The 23,014-nt window shown below is 46.5% G+C and overlaps 1 protein-coding gene across 3 annotated transcripts in view; it reads left to right on the forward strand.

The window, feature by feature from the left end:
• The window catches only part of LOC102163764 (uncharacterized), a 447,748-nt gene that overhangs the window by 419,417 nt on the left and 5,317 nt on the right, over nt 1-23,014 (forward strand). The window contains exons 6-8 of one of the 3 annotated variants that reach the window (XR_014828194.1): nt 6,657-6,935; nt 14,119-14,228; nt 15,476-15,904. The gene's annotated coding sequence lies outside the window, so the exon portion shown is untranslated. Of the gene's footprint in view, nt 1-6,656; nt 6,936-14,118; nt 14,229-15,475; nt 15,905-23,014 lie in introns of those variants that run through there. The other 2 variants (XR_014828193.1, XR_014828195.1) reach the window with 2 other exon arrangements.

The raw sequence follows: 23,014 nt of genomic DNA on the forward strand, positions 1-23,014 counted from the left end.
ACGGGAAGAGTCTTGCAAATTTGTGTAACTGTGCACACTCATGAATGTGAGTTTGTCGGCATTTGAGCACATGTGTGAGATTGTGCATGTGAGCCCATGAGTGTGTATGTGCCTGTGTGCGTGGATTGTGTGTGTGTGTGACTGTGTGCATGGATTGTGTGTGTGTGTGTCTAAAGGCATGGATGTGTGTGTGTATGCACATATGTTGGTGTGTGTATGAATAAGGGTGAGTGTGGGTGTGCACAGGAGCATATACTGGGTGAGTTTGTGCACATGTGCAGGTGTATCATGGGTGGATGAGTGCATGAGAGTGAAGACATGTGCACGCCCATGGGTGCCCGTGTGCCGTGCACAGACCGCGAGTGCTATTTCCTAGCCGCCTGCCCATCACCTCCCTCCCTCATTCTTTAGCAGAAGCCCCAAGGCTGCGCCAAGAAAGCTATCAGGACCCCCATTTGTATCCTGCCTGTCATCCTCCTTGGGGCTGGGCAGGCGGGGCTGAGGGGATGCCTGCCCTGCTCCTCCAGGCTGAGGCCTCCCCTAAAATAGAGGAGGATTTAGCTGTCTGGGAGGGGGCAGCCCCAGGCTTCCACTGTGCTCCCAATTACTGGCACCTCCTGAGCGGCTTATGGAAAAGGCATTGGTTGCCACGAGGAAGATATTCCACTGGAGCATTCCCGTTCCCCACAAAAAGAACCTTCTGCATATTATACACATTTTTCAATGTAATTATCCCCAGCCCACACACACAGCTTGGAGGATTAAAACATAAAATACAGTCTGCTCCCCACACATGAGACCGACACTACAACTGGCATCATAATAAATAAATGAAGTGGCCTCTCCTCTCCTTCCTCCCCCTCCTCCTTCCTCCTTTCCCCTCCTTTCCCTCCTCCCTGCTCCTGTACCCCTCTTCCTCCTCTTCTAATCCCCTCAACCCCTTCTTCCTCCTCCTCCCCCTCTGCTTGGAGCTGGGCTTGGTTTGATTCTGTTTCTAAATCCCATCTATCCCCTCCCGGCCCGCCCTCCACCCCCACCCCAGCACAGCCCACAGCGGGCAGCATCACCGCAAGGGGGGGTCACCCCCAGGCTGCTGCCACTCTGGAACAAGGGCTTTGTTCAACAAGCCACCCAGGGCTCTGTTCACTGCATCTGCTGCAGAGGGTTCACTGCCCTAAAAGCTGGAGGAAGGGCGGGGTGGGGACGGGAGGAGGAGGGAGGGAGATTTTAGAAGCAAATGGCTTCGTGGATCATTGAAGGGACATTAGGAAGCGTTCTGGAGCACCAAAAACCAAATGCCTCGGTGCAAACGGATGGAAGGGCGTCAGCTGTGGAACTGCAGGCTGTGAGCAGCCCCGGTTGCTAGGGAACGCCGAGAACGTTTTGTCTTCAGGCTGCAGATCCTGGATCCACCTGGGATTTCCAGTTCTAGAGTCTCTGCCAGCCGGTGGTGCTGCCAGCTCTGGCGGGAGGCAGGAGCAGGAAAGCTGTGCAGCCCCAGGCGGCAGCCCGAGCCTGAGGGCCAGGCTGGCCCTCCGTAAAACCAAGTATGCCTTGGGGGTAGGTTTGGCGAGCAGCACGAGCCGGTGATTTCCTTTCCACAAAAATGCTGGTGCTGGGCTTGGCACACAAAGCTCGGATCACAGGGGTTTCAACATGCTAGCGTCAGGGTCCCAGTTTGCAACTTGGAGCTGGTTAGTTCTGAGGTAGGGACCCCCTGCCCCGCCCCCACATTCCCCCCCACACCCCCGCCGCCTCTCTCTCTGCCCCACTGCCCCAGCTTTCTTTTGCACATGCATACTCCTTGGGATGCAGGGCCCATGGATTTCTCTCTGATCCCAGCATGGCACCCTTAATTATACTTAAGCTCAGTTCAATAATAAAATATGTGGGGTGGTCCTGGTCTGCACAGATTAATTAGGTGTTTGGGATGAGGGACAAGGGAGCTGGTTCTGTTCACCCTAAGTTTTACTACAGATGGATTGTCCTGGGTGGGAGCTCAGGAGCCAGTTTTTGTTAAGGTGCTGATGAAATACTTCCCCAGTGGTCCAGGTCAGTCTTGCATAGCAGAAAGAATTGGCCAACTTGCGTTCTCATCCCATCTCCAGCACTTAGGGTGATATCACACAAGGCATTGACTCTGGCTGATTCTCAGTTTCCTTATCTGTAAAATGGGCTAATTGAGGATTGAGAAAATAATATACAGAAAGGACTGATCACAGTGAATATTCCCATGACTCAAAGACTGAGCCCCAGTGCTTGTTAGAAACTCTATGAGTTGGGCTGGATTTTTTCTGCCCTACATTCTTGTTCCCCTTCCTTCTGCCCTACCCAGGCCCTGCCCTCAAGCCCTCAAACCCTGGAATCTGCTTGAATTTTCCATTCTGAATCTGGGCCAGACCGGAACCTGCTGGTGAAGTACTGGCTGAGGGTTAACTTTCAAGGAATTTGCAGCTGCTTTCCCTGTCTTTGTCACTGCCTGGTGGCTGGTCCACAAGCCCGTTCACCCAGGACAGTCACTGTGCAGGTAGAGAGCAAAGGCCCAGACCACCTAAGGGAGGCTTCCTTCACCTGGCAGCATAGGCCCTGGGACCCCCGGAGACAGAGACCTTGTCCTGCGCATTTGTTCTTGTGGCAGTGGCACCAAAGCCATTTCCCCCAGCACAGCCCGGAAGAGGACAGAAAAATGTGTTTCTAGCTCAGAGCCTGGCACATCAGGCTGTCCCCAAATCTTTGTTGAATGAAAGAGTAGCTGCTTTGGGGCTATAAACTTGTTGAGGACCCTTGGTAAGCTTAAGGGTGGGTTGCCAACCCCACTTTGCAGATGGGGAAATGGAGGCTCAGGGAAAATTCAATTTACCAACAGTTGTATAGTCAGTTTATGGGGCTCAAATCTAAGCCATAGTGATCATTGGGGTCTAACCAGTCCCATGAGTGTTTTTTCCATCACATTGGACCATTTTCCTGGCCCCAGTTTGGGAGCATCGGCTGAATGGTTCCACCTGAGGGCCTGTCTGGGACCAGTTATCAGAGCTTTTACCAGCCTTGTTTAATGCAGTCAACAAGCCCAAGGAGGGCAGATGGGGATGGATGAAGAATGGAGAAGGAAGTGAGTGAGAAACAGGCTGAGGTCATACTGTGTGATTTCATGTATATAAAGTCCTCAAACAGGCAAAACTGAGAAGAGGTCAGGAGAATGGATATCCTTGAAACCAAGGAAAACTAGGATGGTCTAGATAGATACATGGATAGATAGATAGATAGATAGGTAGATAGATAGATAGATAGATAGATAGATAGATAGATAGATAGATAGATAGATAGACAGATAAATAGACAGACAGACAGATAGATCGATAGATAATCGATACATAGGGATAGAAATATAGAGATGTAGGTCCAGAACCTCTAGTGTGAGCCTGTCCTGATATCGGTCATGTTTGTTTGCTTTGATCCCTTGGTTAAGGTGGTGTCTGCTAAGTCTATCACTATATAATTATTCTTTTCCCTTTGATGAGTAAATAACTTTTGGGGAAATCTTTAGACTCTGACAGTCCTCCTGAGCACCTGCTGTGCTCCTGGCTCTGTGGAGGGAGCAGAGTACCATGGTTTGTAAAGCAGGCACCACCTCACACCTTACAGGTTGAGCGCCAGAGAGGGAACTGAGAGATGACATTGATGAAAGAACCAGCATCGTGCCAGAAACTGTGCTAAACGGGTTCAGTGCATCGTCTCATTCAAACCCCTCAGCAAACAACATTAAACCAAGTGAATATGTTATTCATCCAACACTCAAATATTTCAAAAATAGTGGCAGTAGTAATAATAATAATTATATCCAGCATCCTTTGGCATTTATTTTCTTTTGCCAGACACTGTTGTAAGGGCCTCGCATAAATCCCTTTTTTAAAAATAGGAATTACATCCATCTTCATTTCAGAGGGGAGAAAACCGAAGTTCAGAGGGAAGCAACTTGCCCATGGCCATCCTCCTGATGATTAGGATTTGCTTCCAGGGAGTCTGGCCCTGAGACCATATTCTTAACCACTTCTCCACACGGCCTCTCTAAGATGGTGCTAAAAGGTGGATGGGGAGGTTGCTCCCGAGCTAGTGTTTCAGCCTGTTTCTTCCTTTGCTTCAAGCATACTTGGCTTGCGAGTTTCTGCTGTGGCTCAGAGGGTAAGAACTTGGCTAGTAGCCATGAGGATGCGGATTCAACAGCTGGCCTCACTCAGTGCGTTAAGGATCCGGCATTGCTACAACCTACGGCATAGGTCGCAGATGCGGCCCAGATCCGGCGTTGCTGTGGCTGCATCTCCAATTCAACCCCTAGCCTGGGAACTTCCCTATGCCACAGCGCAGCCCTAAAAAGATGAAAAAAAAAAAAAGAACACTTGGCTTGGAAACATTCAAGCCTGCTGTGTATGCTGAGGTGAAGGTTTTGTGCCTAGACCAGAGGAAAATGCACAGGAGTGAAGCATGGAGGCCGGGTGGGAGGTAGCGTCAGCAGCCAGCAGGGAGTGCCCAGGAGGGAGCCGGAAGGGCTCCCAGCAGAGGCAAGTGGCAGAGTGTGACTCCATTGTCCAAGTTCAAGTTGCAGCCCTTCCTCAAGGTGTGCTCTTGCCCCTCCTGGCCTCCAGAAGCTCATCACTGACCAGTACAGGAAATGGAGCCTGGAGTTTGGTAGGATCTCCCTCTCCGAAGAGCTTTTGGGTTCCTCCTGAACGCCCATCGTTCACAGTACTGATTTCTGTGTTGCTCCCTGCTGGCCTCCTCGCACCACCAGTGCCTACAGATGTGGATGCTGTTGCCTTGATTTCTCCTGGTCACTGGCCTTTTAGTAACATTAGGTTTAGCAGAGGGAAGGCTGTGTTTATGGCTTGGCATGAAGGAAGAACATGCAGATCTCTGTTGCCAGGCTACAAATGACTCTTTTTCCCCCCTAGAAGAGAGCAATAATGATTAAAAAATACTCAGTCGCTTGGCAGGCTTCTAGGTGGCTTAGCTGTGCATATTCCAGGGTGTTTCACAGACCCTGCTGCCTGTCCAGATTCCCTTGGTTTTGGATCTTTACTTCATCCATCTTCTGAAGAAAGAGAGAGTGGTGACCCGAGATCAATGAAAAAAAGTCAGCCTCCTTTTTTTTCCAAGGAGATACAACCCCTTGATTATGTGATTCCTCTCCTAAAATGGAGTGGGCAGAATTCCCAAAAGAACCGGAGACAGCAGTATTCTAAGGGGCAGGTCCAAGATGGAGTGGAGGGAAGGGAGGAAAATTCAAGACGAAAGGCAGAGGGTCATAGATGGGTGAGAACAGCTATTGGTCAAGAAGCCGGGTGGGGGGGGTGGGGGAGGGTACGGGGGGGTGGCAGGCAGCAGGAGGGAAACCAGTTCAAGCTGAAGACTGGGAGCCAGCCAAGATACCTCTAAAATCCTGCACCTATTTTATTTATTTATTTTTAATGGCCACACCCACGGCAAATGGAAATTCCTAGGCCAGACTGAAGCTGAGCCGCTGCTGCGACCTACACCACAGCTACAGCAATGCCGGATCCTTTAATTCATCGCACCGTCCAAGGATCGAACCTGTGCCCCCGCAGTGGCCTGAGCCTGTGCAGTCGGATTCTTAACCTACTGTGCCATAGCGGGAAGGCCCCTGCACCTCTTCTGATTGTCACGTCCTCCCTGGGGCCAGGCATAGTTGTTTAGTGCAAAAGCCCAGGGTCTGACTGCATTCCACTTTGACTCTGCTAAAGACTGAAGGCTGGCTTGCTTACATTTGCAAACACAGGCCTCAGAGCCCGTGGCTGCAGTGCTGGAAGGGTACCACACCATACGGTTAGGTCAGAGCAGCTCTACCTGTACTAGATTTCCAAATTTGCTTGGTAAATCTAGTAGTTTTGGTAAAAAAAAAAAAAAAAAAAAAGGTACATGCTCAATGTGAGTCAATTTGTATATCTCTTCAAGACTTTCCTACAAATGTATTTATAAAAAAAATTAATAGCCTTTGTCAGACTCCATATACCTTTTGTTACTGCTGTTTGGGTTTTTATGACAGGGGACCCTAATATGCATTGAAAGTCCATTATGAGGGAAAGGTGTCTTTCTTTTTTTTTTTTTTTTTTTTTTTTTTTGTCTTTTTGCCTTTTCTAAGTCTGCTCCCATGGCATATGGAGGTTGCCAGACTAGGGGTCTAATCGGAGCTGTAGCCACCAGCCTACACCACAGCCACAGCAACGCCAGATCCTTACCCCACTGAACAAGGCCAGGGATCGAACCCGCAACCTCATGGTTCCTAGTCGGATTCGTTAACCACTGTGCCACGATGGGAACTCCATGAGGGAGAGATGTCTTTATGTGGTATGTTATTCTACAAAGCTCTGGGAGTTGGGGTGGTTATTGTCTTTCCCCTTGAACAAATGAGAAACCCAAAGCTCACAAGCCAACAACACACTGAGGTCACACAGCTGATAAGTAGTACAAGTGTTGTCAAACCTGGACCCCAATGATTATGCATCTGCCCTACATAAAACTGCCTTGAGCGGAAAAACACAATGTCCTTTCCGTGGCTTCCCCAGTCCCTGAGGCATGGAAAGACCAATCCCTCAGCCTTTCTTTCGCATTTTTTCCTGTCCAACCATTTTCTTCTCACACAGTTTGTTTCCTAGCCCCAGGAAGCCTGGCGTCCCAGGATCTGCCTCTACTTTTTGAAGAGCTTACCTGCATTGATATCAGAGTTCAGGATAATTCCACTCAAGGCAGATTTCTCTCCCCAAGAAATTCTGACTCACAAATTGGAGGAGCCTGATTAATCAGGAGGGATTTTGCGGCAAATGCCATCAGACATCCCGCCATCCCCTTTCAGGAGGGGAGAAGCCCTGCTCTGGCTGGTGTCACCCAGCAATCAGGACCACCTGTAAGGATGCAAAGGTGAGGTGAGTAATCAACTTCATCATTTCATCCCATACAAAGGCTCTCCCACCGGCTTTTCAGATCTGCCTGCTCCATCGGGGCCACGTCACGCAAATTGCAAAGCCTCTGAGTCAGAACAAACCCGGCACACCCGTGTGTGTTATTCAGAATGCAATGCACATCTCTCAGGCCATGACCTATGAGTTGATTGAAGTGGTCGTTGATTGGTTAATTTGCTCTCAGCCTTGGAAAAAAAATGCGTGTTAAATTGATGGTCTTAGCCATTATTTAAAAATGTGTATTATCTCATTCTCATGACACTGGGTCTTATGAAAGGAAGGTTCAACCAGACAGGTAGAAGAACTATTGGGCACAGTGGATTCTTTGTGGGAATGCATTTTCAAAGAGATAAGTTGACTTTGATATTAAAGTTGAGTTTCCCTAGAGTCAAGGGTTTATTCTCTCATCCTTTGAACAAATATTTAACGGGTTCCATGTAGTATACGAGAGCATTGCTAGGCATCCGGGATGCAGCAATGAAGACGTAGCTGTCGCTCCCATGGAACTGACATCCGAGTTGCGTGCTAGGGTAGAAAGAGTCTGTTTACTTCATCCTCAGGAGAAAACCCAGTGCTTGAGAGTTGATCTTCCCTGCAGAAGAACAGCTCCCAGCATCCATGGCTTGAGTACATTACATCTCAGAATTCAGCCCAGGGTGAGTTCCTGGAATAGCCCTGAGGTGGGAGGCAGCAGGATGGGGCAGGTGCAGCAAACTTGAGATGAGGTTCCAGCAGGTCAGATCCCTCCTCCCGCTTCCCGGTTTCACCTTCAGAGCCTAAGTTTTCTCAGCCATAAATTTGGGATGATGCTGAGGTTTTTTTTGTTTGTTTTTGTTTGTTTTTTTTGTTTTGTTTTGTTTTTTTCTTATAGGGTTGTCATGGGAATTCAGTGAGACATCTTATTAAAATCCCTTGCTGTTTAGCAAGGCCTCTGCACATGCTCCTCTTTACCTTCTCATTTTAAGGTCTGTCCATGACTGAGTAGTTTCATTCATGTTGCCCATGAAGACAATTCACATGGCTCCTAGCTTCTTCTAAAAGAGTCTGGAAGACTCTAAAGAGGAGCTGCTTCCTTTAGCCCAAGTGAAAATAGGGATTTTCCTCCAGTCTCGGTCACTTTTGAGAGTGAAGGGGGCTATTGTAAATAATAACACCCCCAAAACAGGAATGAACCAGAACTGTCTAAGCCAATGGGGACATGTGGTCACCCTTCCACTGCTGGTTTTATCAGCTATAGGTTGGAATAAGACATCAAAGTGGCTTCCTTACAGAATTCTAGCCTCATAGCACAGCCAGATAGGACTGCCTGATAACCCTCTGGTGGGACCTGTGGATGTGATGGGAGATCACTCTTATGCTTAGGCTACATTTGGCAAAGCCGAAGGTATTTGGCATATATAATTAAAGTCTCAAACCAGCTGACTTTGAGTTGTTCAAAAGGGAGATTTCCTGGGTGGGCCTGACTTGATCAGGTGAAGGCATTTACTAGACGGGCCTGGACCTTCCTGAACCTAATGGCAATTTCTAGGAGCTGAGAGAGACACACACACCCCCACCCTGGGGTAATGGCCAGCAATAAAATGGCAACATCTTTTCCAGAACTACAAAGGAGATTCTTCCAACAACCCAAGTGAGAAAAATCTTTCCCCATTCTAGCCTCCAGATGAGAATGCAGCCCAGTGGATATTTTGATTTCAACCTTACAAGACCCTGAGCAAAGAACTCAGGAAAGTTGTGGGTGGACTTCTGACCTATAGACAATGTCAAATAATAAATGGGTTAACCCACTGTTTCTGTTAGTTTGTTACACAGCAGTAGGAAACTAATACAACTCCAAACTCACAGGACCACTTTCATTTTCCACTCCTGTGCTCATTTTGGTCTAATGAGCGCCCAACACACCTTTCCTCCTGCTTTTCCAAAGTCCCACTCCAGCTCCCTCTTCATTAGGACACCCTGCTCTCCTCCTGCTCGAGTTTCCTGATACTTCTTTCTATACACATCAACTCTGCCAGTGCCTGTGTCCCCACCCATATTCCTCTATTTACCCAACTTTTACTAGCTGCTTCTGTGTGACCTGTACTTTGTCCAGGTGTAAGGAAAGTGCCATTGGCTCTCTTCTGCAGTTGAGGAGAGGAAGGCTGAGAGCAACGTGCATCACCCAGGGTCAATCATACGCTGAGTAGTAGAACTAGAATTTGAACCAGGAGTCTCTGACTCCAAAGCCTGCTCTCCTTCTGTCATCCCTGCTGCCTGCTGTTCTGTTCAACTATTGGGGTGCCCCCCCTCCCCAAAGGGTTACATTGCTGTGCTAACTCTTAACACTTTAAGCATGCTTTCATATAGTTCATCTCAGGTAATCTCAGGAACCAAGTAACGTAATTTTACCCACAATTTACAGATGAGAAAGAACACTGAGACACCCAGAACATGTGTTCATTCATGTACTCATTCCACATCATTCATTGTGCATCTAAGAGGTGCCTTAGACTGCTAGGCCCTGGCATACAGAACAGAAACAACTCTGCCGTCAGGGTGCCAGCAGCCCAGAGTGGGGAGGAGATGCGTAGACAGAGCCTGTGTCAATTCACCTGCTGTGGTGCTGACATAAATGCAAGTTCAGAGAGAAGAGTTTGGACCAGGCATGGAATGAGAGTCAGAATCAGAGGGCTTCTGGGAGGAAGTGGTGGGTGCAGCAGCTTGAGTAGAAGTTACCCTTATGGCCATTAGGAGTTGGGGAGCAGGAATCCTTTCCTGAGATGTCCTGCTTGTGGGAGACAGACCCAGGACTCAGTTTGTGCGGATCTTCCTTTGTCCTCCACTGCTTCTCAAGTAGGTTTAGGTCACTGGTTGCTGGGGCCCTTGCAGATATGTCTCTGCATCTCCTGAAGCTTCGACTCAGTATGGCTCTGGGATCCCCTACTGAGTGCCTGATGGAAGCAGAAACAAACATATACACACACAGAAACACATTCAGATAAGTGGACTCACACACACACGCACGCACACACCCTTGTGCCCCAAACATATCGTGTTCACACACATATGGACCCATTTACCCATATCTCTATGTGTTTGTCACTTACACATACAGCTATGTACATATGCCCATATGTACATGTTCATACACATATATACACCTGCTCACACCCTCATACCTACATCCATACACACAGGCACATACCTATACCCCATGTACATACCCATATCCATACATATGCATATTCACACACAGAGACGTACGTGTGCACACACATACCTTTACAGGAAACCAAACAATGCGAAACTCAGCAGAGCCAATAAGATGCCCCGAGAATGGGTTCTTATTATGCAGAACAGAAAGACAGGTGATGGACCATCAAATGCAGTCTTGTCCCCAGTTGCCTATTGAGAACCAAGCCGACAGCATTGTGGTTTCCAGGCAAATTCCAGCTGCTTCCCTGGTGCCCTGGGTACATAAACCCAAGAAGCCAAATGATGATTTTCCCCTTCAGAAGAATAACATTGCCCAGCCCTCCCTCCTTGGGCTAGAACAGTTTCTGTAGCGCTCAGTCCCCGCACAGCCCAGGCAATCCCATCAGGATGAAGTGCCGGCCAAGGAGCCGGGCAGCTCCATCAATTTCTCCTGGAAAGCCCAGAAGAAATTTGGTCGTAGAAAATCCCTTCCCTCTTTGCTAATAAAACTTATCAGTGCAGGGCAGGAGTCTGCGAGGAGAGGGACCGCAGACACTCGCCTTGCTAAATTACTTGGAGAAATGGCCCTGATCAGCCATCCAGGGGGAGGAAGGCAGGAAGTAATATAACATTTATGGAGCCTGATTTTTTTCACCTAGTTGCTCCCCCTCAGCTCTCAGCAGCCCTATGATACTGCATTAGCTCCATCCCCCAGAGGAGGAAACTGAGGGCCCAGCTATGGATCAGAAAGAGCATGGATTTAGGAGGAAAATCAGTGTGTGTCCGACCCCCAACCCTGTTCCCTTGCTTGCTGCCTGACTCAGGCTGGTGACTTCACCTCTTGCATCACAGTCTTCCTATTAGGACCCCAACCTGAGTGGGTGGGCTGATTCAAAGTCAAGTAGATAATGTGGGCAAAGCAGTGACACAGACCCCAAGAGCAGAGCTCATTCTGAGTCCTTGTTCTTTCCAGCTTCTCTCTCTCCCCTATGCATCCACTCTCCCTCCAGAGTGATAAGTGAGGCCCCGTGGCCCTGGGGCCAGCTCTCCTGTGAGCTTACCGAGCAGGCACTTGGCTGGCACCCGATGCTCTGCCCTTTTTGCAGAAGTAGAGCCCTCGCTCAGTTCAGCAAGAGGGAGCCCAGAGAAGCAAGCCATTCTTCCCCAACTGCTCCCCCAGTTCTTGACGAGGAGGACCTTGGTTCCTCGGTGTGCTGGGATTGGCTGCATTTGTTCTTTGCTTCATGAACCAAAGAGCCCTGGTGTCAGCCTTCACTGGGAGCCTCCTTCCAGAGTCCTTGTCTGTAAAACCCAGAGTTTACCCAACAACTGGGAGAGAACATGGGCCCTGAGGCTGTGAAACGTGGGAATCCCAAGTAGGCAAATCCGTCTGGAACGGCGTGGTCCTGAGGAAGCAATGGACGAAAACGACGAAGGAAATGTGGGCTAAGTAACAGGAGAAATTCCCTGTAGGAAGATCTATTAGACTGTGAAAGAGTATTCCACAGGAAATTGGGGAGGGGTGCCCGGAGGTATTTAAAGCCTTGCTGGCCTAAGTAATAGAAGCCGCATGGTGTATGGAGTGGCCGAGAACTGGCCTCCAGGGAGCAGCCGCCTGGCCCTAATAGGCTGTCTCTGTATAGATGTAATTTCCCAGCCTGCCTTAATGTTCCATGGAGCCTCACTGCTCTTGCCAGGAAAAGATGCATTCACTTCCAGCTCAGAATAAGTCTTAGGATTTGAAGTGGGCACAACCATCATGTTGTCAACAGGGTGGCAATCCTTATGAACAGACCTACAGATTCAACACAATCCTTATCAAAATCTCAGTTGCCTTTCATATAGAAATCGATGAGCCAATTCTAAAGTTCATATGGATTTGCAAGGGACTCAAAATTGCCAAAATGTTCTGTAAAAAGAATAAAGTTGAAGAACTCTTGCTTCCCAATTTTCAAACTTCAATTATAAAGTTGTAGTAATCAAGACAGTATGGTCCTGGCATAAGGATAAACAATGGGATGGAATTGAGAGTCCAGAATTAAAATTCCTATGTTTATAGGTAGTTGGTTTTTGACAGGTGTGTCAAGACAATCCAACAGAGGATGAAGAGTTGTTTCAACAAAGTGTTCTAAGATAGGTGATATCCACATGCAGAAGAAGGAAGTTAGATGCTTACCTCACACCACATACAGATGGACTCTGGATCTAAATGTAAGATCTAAAATTGTCAAACTCTTAGAAGAAAATATGCAGGTAAATATGTATCGATTAGGTACAACAATGAAAGGAAAAATAGAGAATGTAACCTCTTTAAAATGCAAGAATACTCTTAACAATATCATCAAGAAAGTGAGAAGATAACCTGGGAGATAATATTTGCAAGTCATAAGGGACTAGTATCCAGAATATATAAAGAACTCTTACAACTCAATAATAAAACGACAAATAACTCAATTTAAAAATGGGCAAAAAATTTCAATAGACATTTCTCCAAAAAAGATATAAACACATAAAAAGATGTTTGACATGACTAGTCACAAGGAAATATAAATCAAAATCATGATGATATCTTTCTTACAGTTAAAATTAAAAAGATAACATCACACTGAATTTGCAGTGATGTAGAAAAGTTAGAACCTTCAGTCATTGCTGGTGGGACTATGGAATGCCATGGCCACCTTGGAAAACCTTTTTCCGGTTCATCACAATGTTAAACATGATATTACTAGCAATTCCACTTCTCAGTACAGACCCAAGAGAACTGGAAATATATTGTACCTTGCTGTTTATATCAGCAAAATGCGTAGTAGTCAAGACATAAAAATGATCCAATGTCTATCAAGTTATGAATGAATAAAAAAATATGATATATCCATACAATGGCATATTATTCAGCTTTAAAGATGAATGGAGGATCGATAAATGCTACAACATGAATGAACCTTGAAAACATGCTAAGTGAAAGAAGCCACCCCCAAATGTTGATAGTGTGTGATTCCATTCATATGAAATGTCCAGAATTAGCAAATTTACAGAGACAGAAAATGTATCAGTGTTTGTGAGGGGCAGGGTGTGGATATTAACAGAAATATAGTTAATGAAATTTTTCTAAAATTAGACAATTGTGATGGTTTACAACTCTGTGAATACACTAGTACCCATAAACATTACACATTTAAAAGGGGGGATTTTTTGTTATGTGAATTCTATCTCAATTAGGTTGTTATTTCATAAAAAAATAAAGTTACCCCTTAACTTACCACATGCCATTTTGATCTAAATATTTCTTTTCATAAAAGTTATTTTACCAAGTGAGTTCTTGCCATATACAACATTTTGTGTTTTGACTGACTCTCCATTGGATTTTAAAGCTTTTCCTGTGTTATTACAAAGTCTTCATTAATATTGTTTTTCATGGTTGCCTAGTATTCTATCACATGGTTCTAACCACAACTTCTTTGTCTATTACTGTGTTATTGGATTCTTTCTCCAGGGTCTGCTTTTATAAAGAACATCTTTGTTGAATATCTCTGTGCATAAACTCTTATCTGCAGTTATGGGGTTGTCTTTTTTTTAGGCAAAATTTCTGAAATTGAGATGACAGAGTGATAGTTGTCAACTTTAAGATGCTGAAGCTGTGAGCTCCACTCATTTGCCTCAAATAGTTTGAGATATTTGACACAGATACACTTAGTTTGCTGAAGTAAGGAGTCACATCCATTAGAATAACTTCTTGGTGTGAGGGAGGTATTGTTGTTAACACTAGACTCACCCAGGGTCACAGTCCAGCCCTGCCACTTAACACTTGAGTGATCTCAACTAAGTGACATAACCTCAACTGAACCTCAACTGAGTCTCAATTTCCTTTCCTCTGAAATGATCACAAAAATAAGGTAATACACATCAAGCGTGCAGTGTGCACCCCTCAAAACTCTACATTTATTTTTTTGCCTGTTTTTCTTCTTCTATTCAGAGCCCCCACTGACATGAAGATGCACCTTTGGATTCTGAGTCCTGCCCAGATCTAAATCCCAGGAGGTAGCATCACTCCTCCAGCAGTAGGACGTGGCAGTGCCCTGACAGGTATGAGCTGAATCCTGCAGCTCAGGATGCGGGCTTGGGTCTGCCACTCATTTGCCTGTGATCTTAGGCAGATCCTCAACAGTGTTTGAATTTGGTATGTCTTTTTTTTTTTGGTCTTTTTGTCTTTTTAGGTCCATACTCACGGCATATGAAGGTTCCCTGGCTAGGGATCCAACCAGAGCTGTAGCCAACAGCCTATGCCACAGCCACAGCCACAGCAACGCAGGATCTGAGCCGCGTCTGTGACCTACACCACAGCTCATGGCAATGCTGGATCCTTAACCCAGTGAGCGAGGCCAGGGTTCGAACCCGTGTCCTCATGGATGCTAGTTGGGTTCGCTAACCCCTGTACCACAACAGGAACTCCTGGCCTGTCATTAAAAATGGAGGCAAGGAAGCAAATTAAATATCAGCCTTGCCATGGGAGTCAGGTGAGAGTCTGGGCAGAACAATGCTGCTGGGCTCTCCCAGTTTCTAAACAGCAATTAGCTGGATCATCACAACTCTTTTCAAATATACAAGGGCTTGCTTGGTTGTACCAAGCTCGATTCATTTTCTGCCACTAGATTATAGGCCCATAGACTGACTGGGTAAGCACCGCATCACTACATACTATAGTAATTACTAATTACATGTTTCTGCATTCTGTAGCTTATTAGTAAATTGCATGTAGAGGGATCTAAAAGTAATTGCCCTTCTCCTGTAACTTCAGCAGCCGGCAGAAATCACAAAGAATTACCTTGTTTACTTCTTAAGTGATTCCCAGTGGCCGTTTATCAAATATACAGAAGAAAAAAATCATGCAATAACCAAATATTCTTCTGCTTACAAATGATATGTGAGGGTCGCGAGAAATCTTGAGTGGAAAAGGCTGTTAAACAGCTGCTGACTAACTGTATGTAAATATCCCCCTGTGGGTAATAGCTTAATTTTGATCATTGTTCAAAAGAGCAGGCATTTTAAATTATTAATAGGTGTCAGCTACCAAAGAATGTTTAACTGGAAACTTACAAGAAGAGAGCCTGATCTGTACAAATGACACTGTGCCTTTAACCACCCTGGTGTGTGGGAAAGAAAGGAGGGAGGGAAGAATAAAAGGCACAATGGGGAAAAAGGCAGCCTCATTTCTCCCTCGGACTGGGGTTTTGCGGCTTGTGGGTGGTGTTACTTTACCACCATGGAAACTGGCCTGGGCTTCATTCATTCCTCATTAAGCTTGGTATACGTAGGTTTCTTTTCTTTTTAAGGAACGTCGATTCCAACCAAGCAGAAAGCTCAAAGCTGCAGGAAGCACCAGGCTGTAATGCAAGCTTTCTACCTTTGCTGTGATGAAAACTTGTTCAGGTCCAAATGTGGAGCCCGGACACCTTTCATTGAGAGCAGCCCTGACATGGTTCTGCTCAAATAAACTAAAGATCCCGTTTCCAATGATTCATTTGATAGAAACATCAGGATCACTGAAGCATGGATTGGCCTCTGTGATCCCTCTTCGAAAAACACAGACAGGGATCATGAGATTGTTGAGATAACAAGAAAGAAGAAATGGCCAGTTTTTTTCTCTTTCTTTCTTCTTGGCTTTTCTGGCGGCGCTGGCTCCTGGCATTTGGGGTAACCCACGAGTGTTAGAGATGACAATAAAGAAGAGATGGGATGTAAAGGATTACGGAAAAGCTCAGGTAGGTGTAAGAGCTGCCAGGATAAGAAACTGCTGCGATCTGCCGGGATAAGAAACTCAGACCTGGTATTTGTGCCCTCTCTGCCCCTCCCCTTTCTCCATACCTGTAGGATGAAGAGTTAATAAGCCCACGTAACAAACTGCTATCAAGTGATATAGGCCAAAATCATAAGGAAACTGGCCATCAGAGATGGCCAAATACTGGCCTAGGCTACCCAGCTAGTGGACAGCAGAGCCAGGGCTTGAATCCAGTAAACAAATTCCCAAGGTGATTTTAATGAGGACTCAGGCCCCACCCACTGTGGATGGAGTCACAGGATCAGCTGCTCGGCCACCCTGGGGCTGGGACAGAGCCGGGCAGCCTCTCCAGAGGCAGAGGGCTGAGGCCCTGGCTGTCCTGTAGTGAGTGTCTTTCTTCCTACTCCTGAGCTGCCCCCTCTTCCTGCCTGTCCTCTGGTCCCCTCCTTCCCCCTAAATCCATTCATCCTGTGGCCGTTAGACTCCTTGGACCACCCAGGCCTCCTCTGTTGTCCACAGAACATGATGACAGGATTGATGGGCCCTCGAGCCCAGGCTGTCGTAAGCACCACACCACTTAAAACTCGCTGTGGTCATTTCGTGGGTCAATAGAGACTCCCGCAAAGAGCCGTAGAGCTCCCCAGAGGAGGAGGGAGACCACCAACTCTGCCCTCGACTTTGGGCTGGGCACTGGGCTAGGCTCAGGGCACTGCCTGCCTCCTGCTGAAGACACATATGCCAGCAACTACGCATCACACGGTGGGAAAGAGGCCAGAATAGGTGCAAGAATGAGAGACATCGGTGACATCGAAGCTGGGTGACCACTTAAGGCATCAGGACAAAGAATGCCTGGATTATGTTGGAAGACGAAGAAGAGTTCGCCACACAGGCAGCCAAGTGGGGAGGTTGTTCCTATAGACTGTGCTTTCATGTCTGATGAAACATTGCGCTCTCCTCCCAGCACACCAGAAATCGCCCAGAACAAGCTTGGACACACTAATGATTTCTCGGTGAATTGGTGTCTGCTAGGGTGTGTCAGGTGGATTTAATAGTCTTAAGCCAAGTTATATGAACCCCTTAGCATCCTTACTGGTTTACTAGAAATAAAGCCACTGAAGCAAAAATTGGCCAATCTGGTGCACCTGTTTGGTTGCAATATTTGACTGATGATCATGCAATAATGAGAGCATGGTGCCTCATGAGTTAGGTGCTTCAGCTCATGTTATCTTAATAATATTTTTGGTGTGATAATGCTCCCATTTTACAGAGGAGGACAGTGAGGCTTAGCAAGCTTAGATAATCTGCTCAAGGTCACACAGCTAGTAACTGGGCAGAGCCAGGATCAAACACTGTTTTGTCTGATGTTTACATTGGATCTCATGGCCTTGGGCTTCCTGGCATGGCATTAGGTGTGCATTGGCCTTTCAGATTCCTTATTCCTTAGCCATTGTTTATATGGGGCCTTCTGTGGTCAAGAGAGTGAAGAATACACAGGTAACAGATGTTATTCCTGCCTAGGGAACTTCATTCATTCAACTAATCTTTGTGTGAGCCAGCCTAGTGTGGATTATCAGGAGAGGAGAAAGGCATCTGCCCTCCAGAAGCTGAGTACACCATGGTCCTGCAGTGGGTAGTTTGTCCATTTAAGGGCTTCACAGGAGAAGGACGGGGAGTCTTGGGAGAGATTCATCTTGGAGGATGATTGGATGGACCAGGGGAGGAAGATGCCCATGAAAGGTCATGGTTCCATGTGGTCAGGGAGAAGGCAGGCCAGGAGTGTGGCTGGGGGTGAAAGACAAGCTGTGGCCAAGAAAGCCCTGATAGAGAAGTTTGGGTTTTGCTTTATAAATTTGGGAGGGCTTTGCCTGAGCTGCTTCTTTAGCCAAGATATACCAACACCGTCCATTCAGGACTTTTCTGCTTGTTGTCTGTCTGACTGCTTTCTGGAGCAGAGGTTCTTGACCTTTATCCTGCATCCTGTACTGGAATGATCTCTCTAGAACATGGCTCTGAAAACATGGTTCCTGGGAGTTCCCATCATGGTGCACGGGAAATGAATCTGACTAGTAACCATGAGGTTGTGGGTTTGATTCCTGGCCTCGCTCAGTGGGTTAAGCATCCGGCATTGCCATGAGCTGTGGTGTGGTTCGCAGATGAGGCTCAGATCCTGCGTTGCTGTGGCTCTGGCATAGGCCGGCAGCTGTAGCTCAGATTAGATCCCTAGCCTGGGAACCTCCATATGCCTCAGGTGCGGCCCTAAAAAAAAAAAAAAAATACCGTGGTTCTTGCATTGGCCAGCAACCTGGGTTTGAAGGAGTCCTCAAGATGTTTCTGAGCAAGCTGAAGTTTGAGGTCTATTAGTCTAGCTCAATCAGGTTCTGTCTCAAACATCATCTTCCCGGAGGCATGGAGGTCTCAGCCAAATCAGGCTTTATTTGCAAGGGAGAAGGGAAGAATAGTTTTTATGTAGACAGCTGCAGAGATCAGCTTACCGTGGTGAGGACATCAGAGAAAGATAGACATGCAAGAGTATAATGGGTGCCAGGGTTTTAAAGTCATTCAACAAAGTTTACTGAGTGGGTGCTCTGTGCCAGGTAACTTATTAGTACAGGGGAGCTCTTCTGGGTATTTTTTAATATTTAATTCAGCATTTATTCCTCTTTCTTTCAATAGCAGTACCCAAATTTTCCTCTGGAAACCTACTCAGACTCAGTTCAAGTGTCAGGTGGAGCTGACTCTAACCTCAGCTCCACAAGTGGACATGTGATTCTTCCTGACCAATCAGAGCACAACAATGCCTTGGAATGGTGATTGGTCAGGGTGGGCGTGTGACTCAAGGCAAGGCTCCAATCACTGTTAACCTTCATGTTTTTAATTAACATGATGAGAAGGATAATTTTCTATTTGTGCTCCACGGCAGTGAGAATAAACCCTAGAGCTTCTAAGGGGCCAAACGTGCCCTTTGAGAATGAAGTCAAGGAGAACTGAGAGACTGAGAAGGTGATCAGGTATAGATGATGTTGTTTGCAACCCTGAACACGGCACTTCCTGAAGCATGGTCTGTCTTCAGACTTTTCAATTATGTAGCTGATGTAAGTATGACCTGTTTTGCTTTAGCTGGTTTTCATTTGGTTCTTGATCGTTGCAAATAAAATAGTCCTAATATTCTAGTGTCAGAAGGCCCACAGCCCCGAGGAGACTGAGATCTTGGGGAAATGAGCTTTTAAATTCATACTCAGAGCAAGGAGGATAAAGAAGAAATTAACCTGCTGCTGGGCCCAATAAGATAATGCAGCTGTGAGGATGGAAATGGACCTTGTCTTTGTAGCTCAGGATGATGTACTTTGGACTGAAAGGGATAGCTGCGCGTTCTGGAGAGAGAAGAACCCACCTGACAAATTTAAATTAATTTCAGATCTCTGGCCATTGGGCAAAAAGAGAACTTGAGAGTGGGGGTTACTCGTCCTTGGCTAGAGATGCGAAAGGAGTTGAGAAGTAAGGGATACGAGAAGATGTTGAGTGTCTTGAGACAGGCCCATGAATTTCCTGTACTTTGAGCCCAGGGCCAGACAGAGAGAAGAGCTTTGATGAAGTTCGAGGGAGGAGTGAAGATGGGCGAGGCTATTTCAGTTTTCAAAAATAACACGAGAGCAGCATTTAAAGGCCTAGGACGGATGTTGTTTCTGCCCAGTCATCTAGCAGTTGAAAGGGACAGTTTTCATGAAAAGATGGTTTGGGAACTAACGTTGATTCCTAATAGTAAGAGTGTCCATTTAAAAATGAATCCCATGAAGGATTTTCTTTTTCTCCCTCTCCCATCCCCAACTTCCTCCCTTCTGGCCTTTTTGTGAGGGGGGTTGTAATTATTAGATAGTTAGATCAGGGAAATGCAATTGGGCACATATATTTGGATTTCCACATGGTATATAATAGAGTTTTTATGATATCCTTTCGGTTAACATGAAAAAACTCTAGCTAAAGTAATAACCTAGTTAGGAAGGTAGACTTGTAACCACTTCAAGAACCATGCCCAAGGCTTGCTGATTAATTCATTCCTGTTCAGCTTGTCACTTCAGGAGCTCTCCCGGGCCTTGAGATAAGGCTTTGTCCTTGGCTTTCTCCTGCTAAAACAAATTTTGTGAATGCTTGAATGAAGGCATAGAAAGGTCCTTATCAAATCTGTAGATGCCACTGAACTGGGAGGGGATGACAAATGAGGTAGATGGAAGAATTCCAATCCAAAAAGCTCTCAGTGTGTTATGGGGATGCAATGAAAATTACAAGGCAAAAAACATAATGGGGGAACATAAGCTTCTGCAGTTGTACCCAAGAACCTCTCCTATGTAAGTGGAGAGTGAGAGAGCTCTGTCTTGGAAGGAGCCTGAATTAGAAAAGAGAGTAGTTTGGATCCTCAGGCACTCAATAGTCACCTGCATTGTGCTCTAGCTCTCACTGGCAAGAAGCAATTTGAGGTTGCAGTAACAGAAGTAGAGCATGTAGAACAAAGGTGATCAAAGTCTCATATTCAAGGCTCTCCTAGTCAGACCTCACCGGAGTCTTGTATTCAGTTCTCAACACCAAGACTGAGGAGGAAAACTATTTTGAACAAGCTCACACATCATCACGCATACAACGAAATATGCCTGTTCAGCCTCTTTAAGGGGCTGCCAAGGGAAAGAGACTAGACACAATGTCCGCCTCCCAAGGGTTAGGATTAGCACCACAAAGCAGAGGCCGTCCATATGTTGGGTCCTTCCATACATTGAATGAAAGAACAATCCAGCTGCCCAAAGGTGAAATTACAGTATTGTAAGGGAGAGAGTTCCCCAGCACAAGAAGCATCCCAACATATGATGGACACTGGCTTAGAGGGGGTTTTTGGAAGTGCCTCGAGGGTTAGCTGAGCCACAGGAAATGATGACTCTACCAAGCCTCCTCCACCTCTGCATAGCTGGATCTCCATGACCACAGGACCACCCATGGCAGAGGGGGCAGCCCACATGTGCAGCAAAGTGAAGGAGGAAGGAGAGTCAGAGTGTCCATCCCTCTGGGGCCTCAGCGGTCACTGGTGACCTTTAAGAGAGCAGCAGGATGCCCTTCTTTCTATTTCAGGGGGTGCTTCTCCAGCTATCTCTCAAGTTGCCACAATGATAAGGAAAAGAACTTTCAAAATTAAACTCCATTGAGAGCACACATTAATAACACGCCAAAGGACACATAAATTACACCTGTGAGTCACGTCCCACTGCCGATGAATACACTGATTAATGTCACATTCCAACAATATCAAGAGCACACCATAATTAAGCTACCTCTGGTGGCCTGAAAACCTGTGTTAGATCACTATGGACACACAGAGCAATCTAGATGACTGAAGCCTGAAGAACCTCCCAGTTTGGAGTCGCATCACTGTAGCGTGGTATTAAAAGTGGGGATTCTGGAGTCAGGCTGCCCTGTATTTTAGTTCTGGTCTTACTACACACCAGCTACGAAACCTTGAGCAAGTGACCTAGCCTCACTGAGCCTCAGTTTCCCATCAGCAGAATGGGAAATTTATGTGGGGATTAATTAAAGAATGAATGCAAAATCCTTGGCCCAGACCACGCACCCAACACGTGGCTCTCAGAGACATGAGTCCCTGTGTCTGGCCGAGGGACCTTCATGTTAGAAAGCATCCACTGGTTCCACCCATTAGCCTCATGCTTGTCACACACTTAGTTCAAGTGAGCATTTCCAGTTATTTTTAAATTGCAATTTGATTGCTGCTTTGACATCATGATTACAGCCCTCATGGTCAACCAGGCCAAACTCTTCCACCCAAAGTGAAAGGATCGTCATCTGCTTGATTCACGGCCTGAGGCTGAGAGAAAGACTAATAATCAATGTCCCGCATTCAACAGGTCAATCACTGGAATATGTCTGGTTCATGCTTTGGTGAGGTGGTCGTGGGATGAAGGGAAAACACTGGCCTCGGTGTTGGCAAGAATATCAGATCTTAGAGCTCCTCCGAAGATGTAGTTTCAGACAGTTCTCTCCTCTTGACGTGTGGTGACATCATCTGATTCCCGGACAGCCATCTAGGCAGCATTAGCATGCGGTTGAGGAGAGTCGCATTTGATTAAATAGCCTTCCATCCATTTCTCTGTGCAGATATGCATGCAGATATCCTCACAAACTGTTCACTCGCTTTTCCCCCTTTCACGTACCCTTTTCTTTCCCAATCCTCTCCTTTCCTCCCTCCTCCTGACTCCACCTTTCAATCTATCTCCCTAAACCGCAGACAGTCAGCAGTAATAATCTGAAGTGTGCCCCGTCCAACTTCCTTAACGCACACATAGTCATTTCTAAGTACACCTCCTGTTGCTCTCTCTCTCTTTTTTTTTTTTTTTTTTTTTTTGGTCTTTTCTAGGGCTGCATCTGTGGCATAGGGAGGTTCCCAGGCTAGGGGTCTAATTGGAGCTGTAACCGCTGGCCTACTCCAGAGGCACAGCAACGCGGGAACCAAGCCGCATCTGCAACCTACACCACAGCTCATGGCAACGCCGGATCTTTAATCCACTGAGCGAGGCCAGGGATCGAACTTGCAACCTCATGGGTCCTAGTTGGATTGGTTAACCGCTGAGCCACCACAGGAACTCCTCTCCTGTTACTCTTGATTTTGCACATTGGGATCCTGTTCAATACACTTCGCTGCATTTGAAACCCCTCCCAGTCAATGGGGGCATGCTTTTTGAAAGGCTGCATGACATTCCACACTGGGGAGAGAGGCATGGCTGTGCTCACACCTACACCCCGCCTGCTGGGCACGGGCCTGGCCGTCTCAGTTCCAGATCCACTAGAGACCACGGTGCTGTAAGCGCCCCTGAACGCATACCCATCCTTCCTTTCTTGAGCTTTGATTGTAACAGGCTGAATTTCTACCTCTTTTGCCTCAGGGAAGAAAACCAAGAGATATAGATGGAGGGGGTTTGCCTGGAATCACACATCCAATAAGTGTTCAAAGCAAGTGCACTGGATGCTGTATCACATACTCTTTATTCCACCAGACACTCTGTCCTTCTTCTAGCCTTACTGCTAGAAATGTTTCTTTCCA

Source organism: Sus scrofa, chromosome 14 (genome assembly GCF_054392235.1).
Source record: "Sus scrofa isolate SSC_HxYL_T2T_F1_AM1 chromosome 14, Sscrofa_HxYL_maternal_Yorkshire_Landrace_v2.0, whole genome shotgun sequence".
In the NCBI taxonomy this organism is placed as follows: domain Eukaryota; kingdom Metazoa; phylum Chordata; class Mammalia; order Artiodactyla; family Suidae; genus Sus; species Sus scrofa.